At 44.6% G+C, this 7232-nt stretch overlaps 1 protein-coding gene across 1 annotated transcript in view; it reads left to right on the plus strand.

Annotated features, from left to right (window-relative positions):
* The window catches only part of LOC146338216 (uncharacterized), a 61737-nt gene extending 59221 nt beyond the window's left edge, over positions 1-2516 (plus strand). The window contains exon 19 of the mRNA XM_084816136.1: positions 2389-2516. The gene's annotated coding sequence lies outside the window, so the exon portion shown is untranslated. The remainder of the gene's footprint in view (positions 1-2388) is intronic.
* Positions 2517-7232: the final 4716 nt, after the last annotated feature.

Genomic DNA, 7232 nt, shown 5'->3' on the forward strand with positions numbered 1-7232 from the left:
ATTCAGAGTGATCTTGATAGACTGGAGCCCTGGGCAGAAAACAACAGAATGAAATTGAATAGGGATAAATGCTAAGTTCTGCATGTAGGAAAAAGAAACCAAATGCACATTTACAGGATGGGGGATATGTGGCTGAACCACACTACAAGCGAGAAGGATCTTGGAATTGTTGTCGATCACAAGCTGAATATGAGCCAACAATGTGATATGGCTGCAAAAAAGGCAAATGCCATTTTGGGCTGCATTAATAGAAGTATAGCTTACAAATCCCGGGAAGTACTAGTTCCCCTCTACTCAGCACTGGTTAGGCCTCATCTGGAGTACTGTGTCCAGTTCTGGGCACCACACTTTAAGAAGGATGCAGACAAGCTGGAGAGAGTTCAGAGGAGGGCAACAAAGATGATCAGGGGACTGGAAACAAAGCCCTCTGAGAAGAGACTGAAAGAATTGGGCATGTTTAGCCTTGAGAAGACTGAGGGGAGACAGGATAGCGCTCTTCAAGGACTTGAAAGGTTGTCACAGAGAGGAAGGCCAGGATCTCTTCTCAATCATCCCAGAATGCAGGACATGGAATAATGGGCTCACGTTACAGGAAGCCAGATTCCGGCTGAACATCAGGAAAAACGTCCTGACTGTGAGAGCAATACAGCAATGGAGCCAGTTACTTAGGGATGTAGTGGGCTCTCCCACACTGGAGGCATTCAAAATGAGGCTGGACAGCCATCTGTCAGGGATGCTCTGACTTGGATTCCTGCACTGAGCAGGGGGTTGGACTCAATGGCCTTGTAGGCCCCTTTCAACCCTACTATTCTATGATTCTATGGTCAAAACTGAGGCAGAGGTCAGAACCCTTGCAGTCAGTCAGGCAACCAGGATCAGGCGGCAGCAGCAGTAGTCAAGATCACAAACAAGAGATCAAACACAGCCAGGTACGTTACACAGTCCAGCAGCAGGGGCGTTGAGCAGTCCAAATGCTCAGGAAACAGAGCATCAGACACAGGGCACAATTCAGGAGGCGAGGCACACAGCAGAGGCTGTAAGGACCAAGGTGTTCCAACACTGGCTGGGTTTCCAGTGAAGGCGTTAAGCCCAAAGCCAGCCAGACACTGCTCAGACCTCAGCTGTGGCAATCAGAGCTCCCTTTCCAGAGCCTACTCCTGAGGAGTCCCTTTCTCCTGAGAAGACCTCTTCTGCAGGCCAGCACTCCTTCACACAGGAGCCCTGCTAGCCTGCTGCTTGAGGCAACGGCGCTCCTGGGGATCAGGGGGTGGCTCAGCCTCTGAGGCAGAGCTCCTCTCTCCTGACAAGGATGGCCCTGCAGCCACTTCCCCTGAGGGTTCAGGTTCCTGTGGGTCTGGTGGCAGTCCCTGGTCTGGGGTGTCCTGGGCTTCTGGGGCCTCTAGCTCCTCCTCTGTGGAGGACTCAAGTCAGGGCATGACATCCCCATATCTCTGCACCATACAACAGTTGTGGAAGTATCTTCTGAAATACCTCAACTTTTGATGCAGCCAGGCTCCCTCCTTGATATGTAAGAAAATGCATCAGGGACTATATAGGGTGGGAAGATTTCAAATTAACTGCCATTAAATGAAGTTTTCATGAAAGCTGAGTGTACACCTCTGTCAGTTAGTATATTTTCTGAGAGCAATCCATTTGCCTCTAGTTGAACCCTAAGAGAGGTATTAGAATGGAGCATTTGTATTAAGTACAGGAGCCATCTGTCAATATGTGTGGCAGATAACTTATGCCATAGACAGTCTCTGTCTATAAGATCAAAGGCAGAACTAAAATCCACAAAGGAAGCAAACAGCTCTGTTCTACCATCTTGAGAATATTTTTGAATCAATTGATGGAGTACAAAACATTGAACTATTGTGGACTTTCCTTTATAAACCCAGCCTGTTCTTCATCAATAATGGAATTTTCAGCGGTCCGGGACTATGGTCTACATAATAAATATTTGGAATACAGTTTAGAAATAACACTGAGCAAGCAAATTGGTCTAAAATTCTTTGTATCGGCCTTAGAGCCTTTCTTATGGATCGGGACCCCAGCCCCAAGGAATTCTCCCATGATGGTTTATTTATAAATGTTGTAGCAAGAACTGGACACCAACAGTCAGAATTTGCTCTAAACAATTCTCTTGGGAGCATATCCTCTCCAGGGGCTTTTTTTACAGGTAAAGATTTAATTAAAACATTTATTTCATCTGGAGTGACAGGATCCTATTCACAGAGGAGAGGACCAAAAAGTTCGTATTGTAAGTAGGGTCTGCAATGATTCCGGGGGAAAGTGGCTAATAAGTGAAGAAAAACGAGCATGCCACTGTGATGATGTAATTTGGTTATCAATAGGGCCATTATAACCTCTTGTTCCTTTTACTACCAGGGCCCAGAATCTGGATGAGTTCCTTTCCAAGGTTGCCGGATCTAACTCCATCCATGATTGTCTATGTGCTTATCCTTTTTTGATTGTAATAAATTTTTATACGCCCTTCGGAGATGTATGTAATAGCTGAAATTTTCTGAAGCATCCTCATGTCTCAAGTTCCTTATGGCTTTTGCTAGGGTGTACTTCTGAGCGGCGCACTGTGCAACAAACCAACCCTGATTAGGGTGTTTGGCCAAATGGATGGTTTTACAGCTGATAACAAAGGGCCAAACCTCTTGAACTATTTTATCAGAAATTTCCAGGGGGTCTGGGGAGGTCAAAAGTTGATCCCTTAGGACTAACATCCTAGGGGACACTAGAAATAGATATATCTCTTCTTGTACCTTCCCATTCCAGTATACTCTTTTATCACCTTGTCTATCAAATTTTCTGATGGAACTGATAGAGAATGGATTGATCCCATAGATGAGGAGAGAAGCAGTTGAACTGACATATGTTCACTCTCTGACCTAGTGAAGACTTTAAAGTTCACAAAATGGGGAACAGCTGGTTGAGAGGATCATAAAGTCTATCAAACTCTTACCCTTTGGTCCAATATGTGTATAAGTCTGATTCAGGGTTTCTGTCCATCTCATTACATATATATATAGATGGAACTTAAAAATGAGGGCAAAAAGAGGTTGGCCAGCTTTATTAATCCACAGGTCTTTGGAATTCCTTATGGGGAAGAGGATTAACTCTTCATGGGTTGAACCCAGTTTCTCTCCTATTTTACAGCTGCTTTGCCCTATTCTGGCATTCATGTCCCTGCTATTAGAATTAAAGGGTCAACACTGGTCTCAAATATAAAAGTAATGACCTAATCTACCTCTGACCAAACTAAAATACCCTCAGACTTTAAATTGTATGGGGGGCAGTATACATTAATCACAAACATTTTTAAACCTGAAGGCCAGACAATTTGGAGGGTTAAAATATTATTACTAGTGCTTACATCAATCTGGGAGATATTTGGGTTATAGTCAAAAAAGATCATGGGTGCTAGACCACCTCTTGGCCACCCCCTAACCTGATTTAATTGCTGGTAATGAATGTGGTACATAGCAGGGAGAGAGGGAAAGTGACCCAGGTTTCTTGAATAAAAATATTTTGGAATTTAGCACAAAAATCTTTAAAATTCTCATCAGCTAGCTTAGAAAGCCATCCTGCTACATTCCAGGACACAGCCTTAATCAGCAAGGGGTTCTTAAAATAGAGAGATGTAGGTAGTCAGCACTGTCGTACCTCATTCAACATATCACCAATGGTTTTAAAGGCTATTTTTCTATCACACTGAGCAACTATGCCCTTGCTTTGGCTCCCATCATTTAAAGGGCTTCTATCATATATGATCTGGTGAGACTCACATAATAGACCCAATTCTGCCAAATTTTCACCAGCAACTATCCAGTTTTGAGCTGCATGTGATATACTTGAGGCCTTGGGTGAGGCCATGGTCTTGTGTCTTGTTACGGGAGTAAGAGAGGTAAGGCGGTAAATTGACTTCTGCAACAGCACTTCGTAGTTTATTTTGAAACTAGTCCAACTGGACTAGATCCAGATCTTCTGCGGGGGTAGGATTAGGAGGATCTATAGACTGTAGGGAAGACGATGGTTCATCAGCAGATTCCTCCTGATAAAGTTGTAAGATTGCTAGGTTGTTTTTCCCCTCAGAAAAGATTAAAGGTAGAGGGTCTCCATTCCTCTGCTGGAAGCATTCCCCTCAATAAATCGCTTTCTTCTTCATACATTGTGAGTTCTGGTTGTTTTGGGGAGTCACGGGCTGAACGGATGTTAGTCTGCAAGGTCACAGTGCCCTGATGGCACTTAGTCATTAACAGTTCTTTTAGGGAGGATAATCCTGTTAGAATCATCTGTTGTTCCTGCACTGGTAGCGCGTCAAAACTTTCCATTATCTTTCGTTGTACTGGCAGGAAATATTCCTCACCAGTTCTGTTATCTTTATTTAAAAAATAGTCATTCTCACCTTTCCACTGATCTGCTCTACCTGACTACGCATTATCTCTGGAGTCCCTACTTGGGTCTTGGAGGCTTTATCCAGTGCCCGAGAGAGGGATAAGTACTATTTTTCTAAAAAAAAAAGGCCTGGGAGTCTTCCAGACTGATAAGTTTTCCAACTTTATGGTCTTTGTAATCAGATCTTGGGTCCTTATAAGGCCACAGAGTTATTGTTTTTTAAGAATCTGGTCACCACCGGGCCCATTTTTAAGTATTCATCTTTCTTATCATATACTTTCTTTAAAACCTGCCAAGACCAGAATGTCACCACAGATGAGCAAGATGGTAGTAGTATAACAGGTACTCTATATTTAATACATCACCACAATTAAGAATCTGTGGAATTACTTGGTCAGCTAACTGAAGAAAGTGAATTTCACATTTCATTGGGAGAATATTCCTTTAGGTTTTGGAAAATTAAAAAAGGCTTACTTTTGGCAATTTAGGACCAGGTCCCATTTTTTAAGCTGTTTTTGGATCATTGAAACTGCCCCAGGAAAAACTTCCTGTTAGAGCAATACAACAATGGAACCAATTGCCTAGGGAGGTGGTGGGCTCTCCCACACTGGAGGCATTCAAGACGAGGCTGGACAGACACCTGTCAGGATGCTCTGACTTGGATTCCTGCACTTAGCAGGGGGTTGGACTCAATGGTCTTGTAGGCCCCTTCCAACCCTACTATTCTATGATTCTATGAATCCAACTGAATTAATGCTGGATGCAGCTGAGTAGGGTGGCTTCAGCTTAATTACTGCTGAGTTGAGATGAACAGGGATGAATCCAACTGAATTACTGTTCAATGCAGATGAATAGGGGTGACTTCATCTGAATCGCTACTTGCTGAAAATTAATGGGGGGAGGACCACAGCTGTGAAGGAAGGATCACGCATTGAAAATTAAAGTGGGGAATCACACTGAATTAGTGTTTACTGCAGATGAACAGGGGTGACTCCAGCTGAATGTTGTGGTTCTGGACTCAAAGGCTCATCATCACCCCAAAGAGGACTCTGAGCCTGACAAAGCACCAGTCATCCTCAACACCACCCGTCCTCAGCACCACCTCATGCACCCTCCAGCCTCAAGGATTTGGCTCTGCCCTCAGCCTGCAAGGATGGCTCTCCCAAGCCTCTCATGTCTTCCAGCCACGTAGGAGCTCAAGGCTACAAAACTGAGCATGGGACGTTTAAGGTCTGCCATCAGAACCAAATGGAGGTGGAGCTTCTTAAGGACTTGAGCTGAGCAGCCTACTTAAGCCCTCAGATGCTGACAGTGCCTTGCTGGAACAACAGCTCCCTTTATAGGGAATTACTTTAGCCAAGCAGCTTGCACAGAGCGCTTTCTGAGGTCTTCTGCCCTTGCTTGCTAAATCTGATTTGCCTACTGGATGTGATTTTGCTGTACCAAGTATGACTGTTGTGGTCCCAGGTGTCATGCTGCCACTTGAATCATCTTCAGAGGAGGAAGCAGAACTTTCAAAGCCAAATGGCCCCAGGGAGCAGTCTGCTTCAGAAGACCCTGGCACTATCCAAGACGGTCTGAGACCCTCAGGGGTGATGCCATCAGATCAGAGGCAGAAAGATCAGCTTCTGAGGCAGAGGGGGATATTGAATTACCAGCTAATCCCCGGGAAGTTGGCACCTTAAGATTTACGATGGGATGGTGGGTTTGTCTTGAATGCCTCCAGTGTGGGAGCCCACCAACTCCCTAGGTGATTGGTTCCATTGCTGTATTGCTCTAACAGTCAGGACGTTTTTCCTGATGTTCAGGCGGAATCTGGCTTCCTGTAACTTGAGCCCATGATTCCATGTCCTGCACTCTGGGATGATAGAGAAGAGATCCTGGCCTTCCTCTCTGTGACAACATTTCAAGTACTTAAAGAGCGCTATCGTATCTCCCCTCAGTCTTCTATTCTCAAGGCTAAACATGCCCAGTTCTTTCAGTCTCTCTTCATAGGGCTTTGTTTCCAGTCCCCTGACCATCTTCCTTGCCCTCCTCTGAACCCTCTGCAGCTTGTCTGCATCCTTCTTAAAGTGTGGTGCCCAGAACTGGATACAGTACTCCAGATGAAGCCTAACCAGTGCTGAGCAGAGGGGAACTAGTACTTCATGGGATTTGTAAGCTATACTTCTATTAATGCAGTCCAAAGTAGCATTTGCCTTTTTTGCAGCCACATCACATACTTATCACTGTTATGAGTTTATTAAAACCAGCTTTCCTAAAATCCAGAGTACGCATTTGACTACACTCGGCTTTTGCTTCCCTTAGAACCAAGAACTCAAGTATAACATGATCACTTTCCCCCAGAGTTCCTGTAACTGCTACTTTATCCACCAAGTCATGTCTGTTGGTTAGGATCAAGTCAAGGATAGCCGATCCTCTAGTTCCTTCCTCTACTGTCTGTAGGAGGAAGTTATCCGCCACACAAGTCAGGAATTCCCTGGAGGGGCCATGTTTTGCAGAATGTGTCTCACAACAAATATCGGGGAAATTGAAGTCCCCCACTACTACTACATCATGCTTCCTTGAAAGATTGGCTATTTGCTTTTCAAAAGTTTCATCCTCATCTTCTCCTTGATTGGGGGGCCAGTAGTAGACTCCGACCACCAGGTTCCTTTTATTCTTTGCTCCATTTATTTCAACCCAGATGCTCTCGATGGGACTACCAAGCTCTTCCTCCTGTATTTCTGTGCAGATATGTGTTTTCCACATACAGCGCAACCCCACCTCCCTTTCTGTTCCTCCTGTTCTTCTGGAACAAGTTACACCCTTCAGTTGCTGTATTC

The sequence above is a fragment of the Heloderma suspectum genome, chromosome 10 (genome assembly GCF_057233095.1).
Source record: "Heloderma suspectum isolate Gila_16-S chromosome 10, 16-S_ref, whole genome shotgun sequence".
Taxonomy (NCBI): Eukaryota; Metazoa; Chordata; class Lepidosauria; order Squamata; family Helodermatidae; genus Heloderma; species Heloderma suspectum.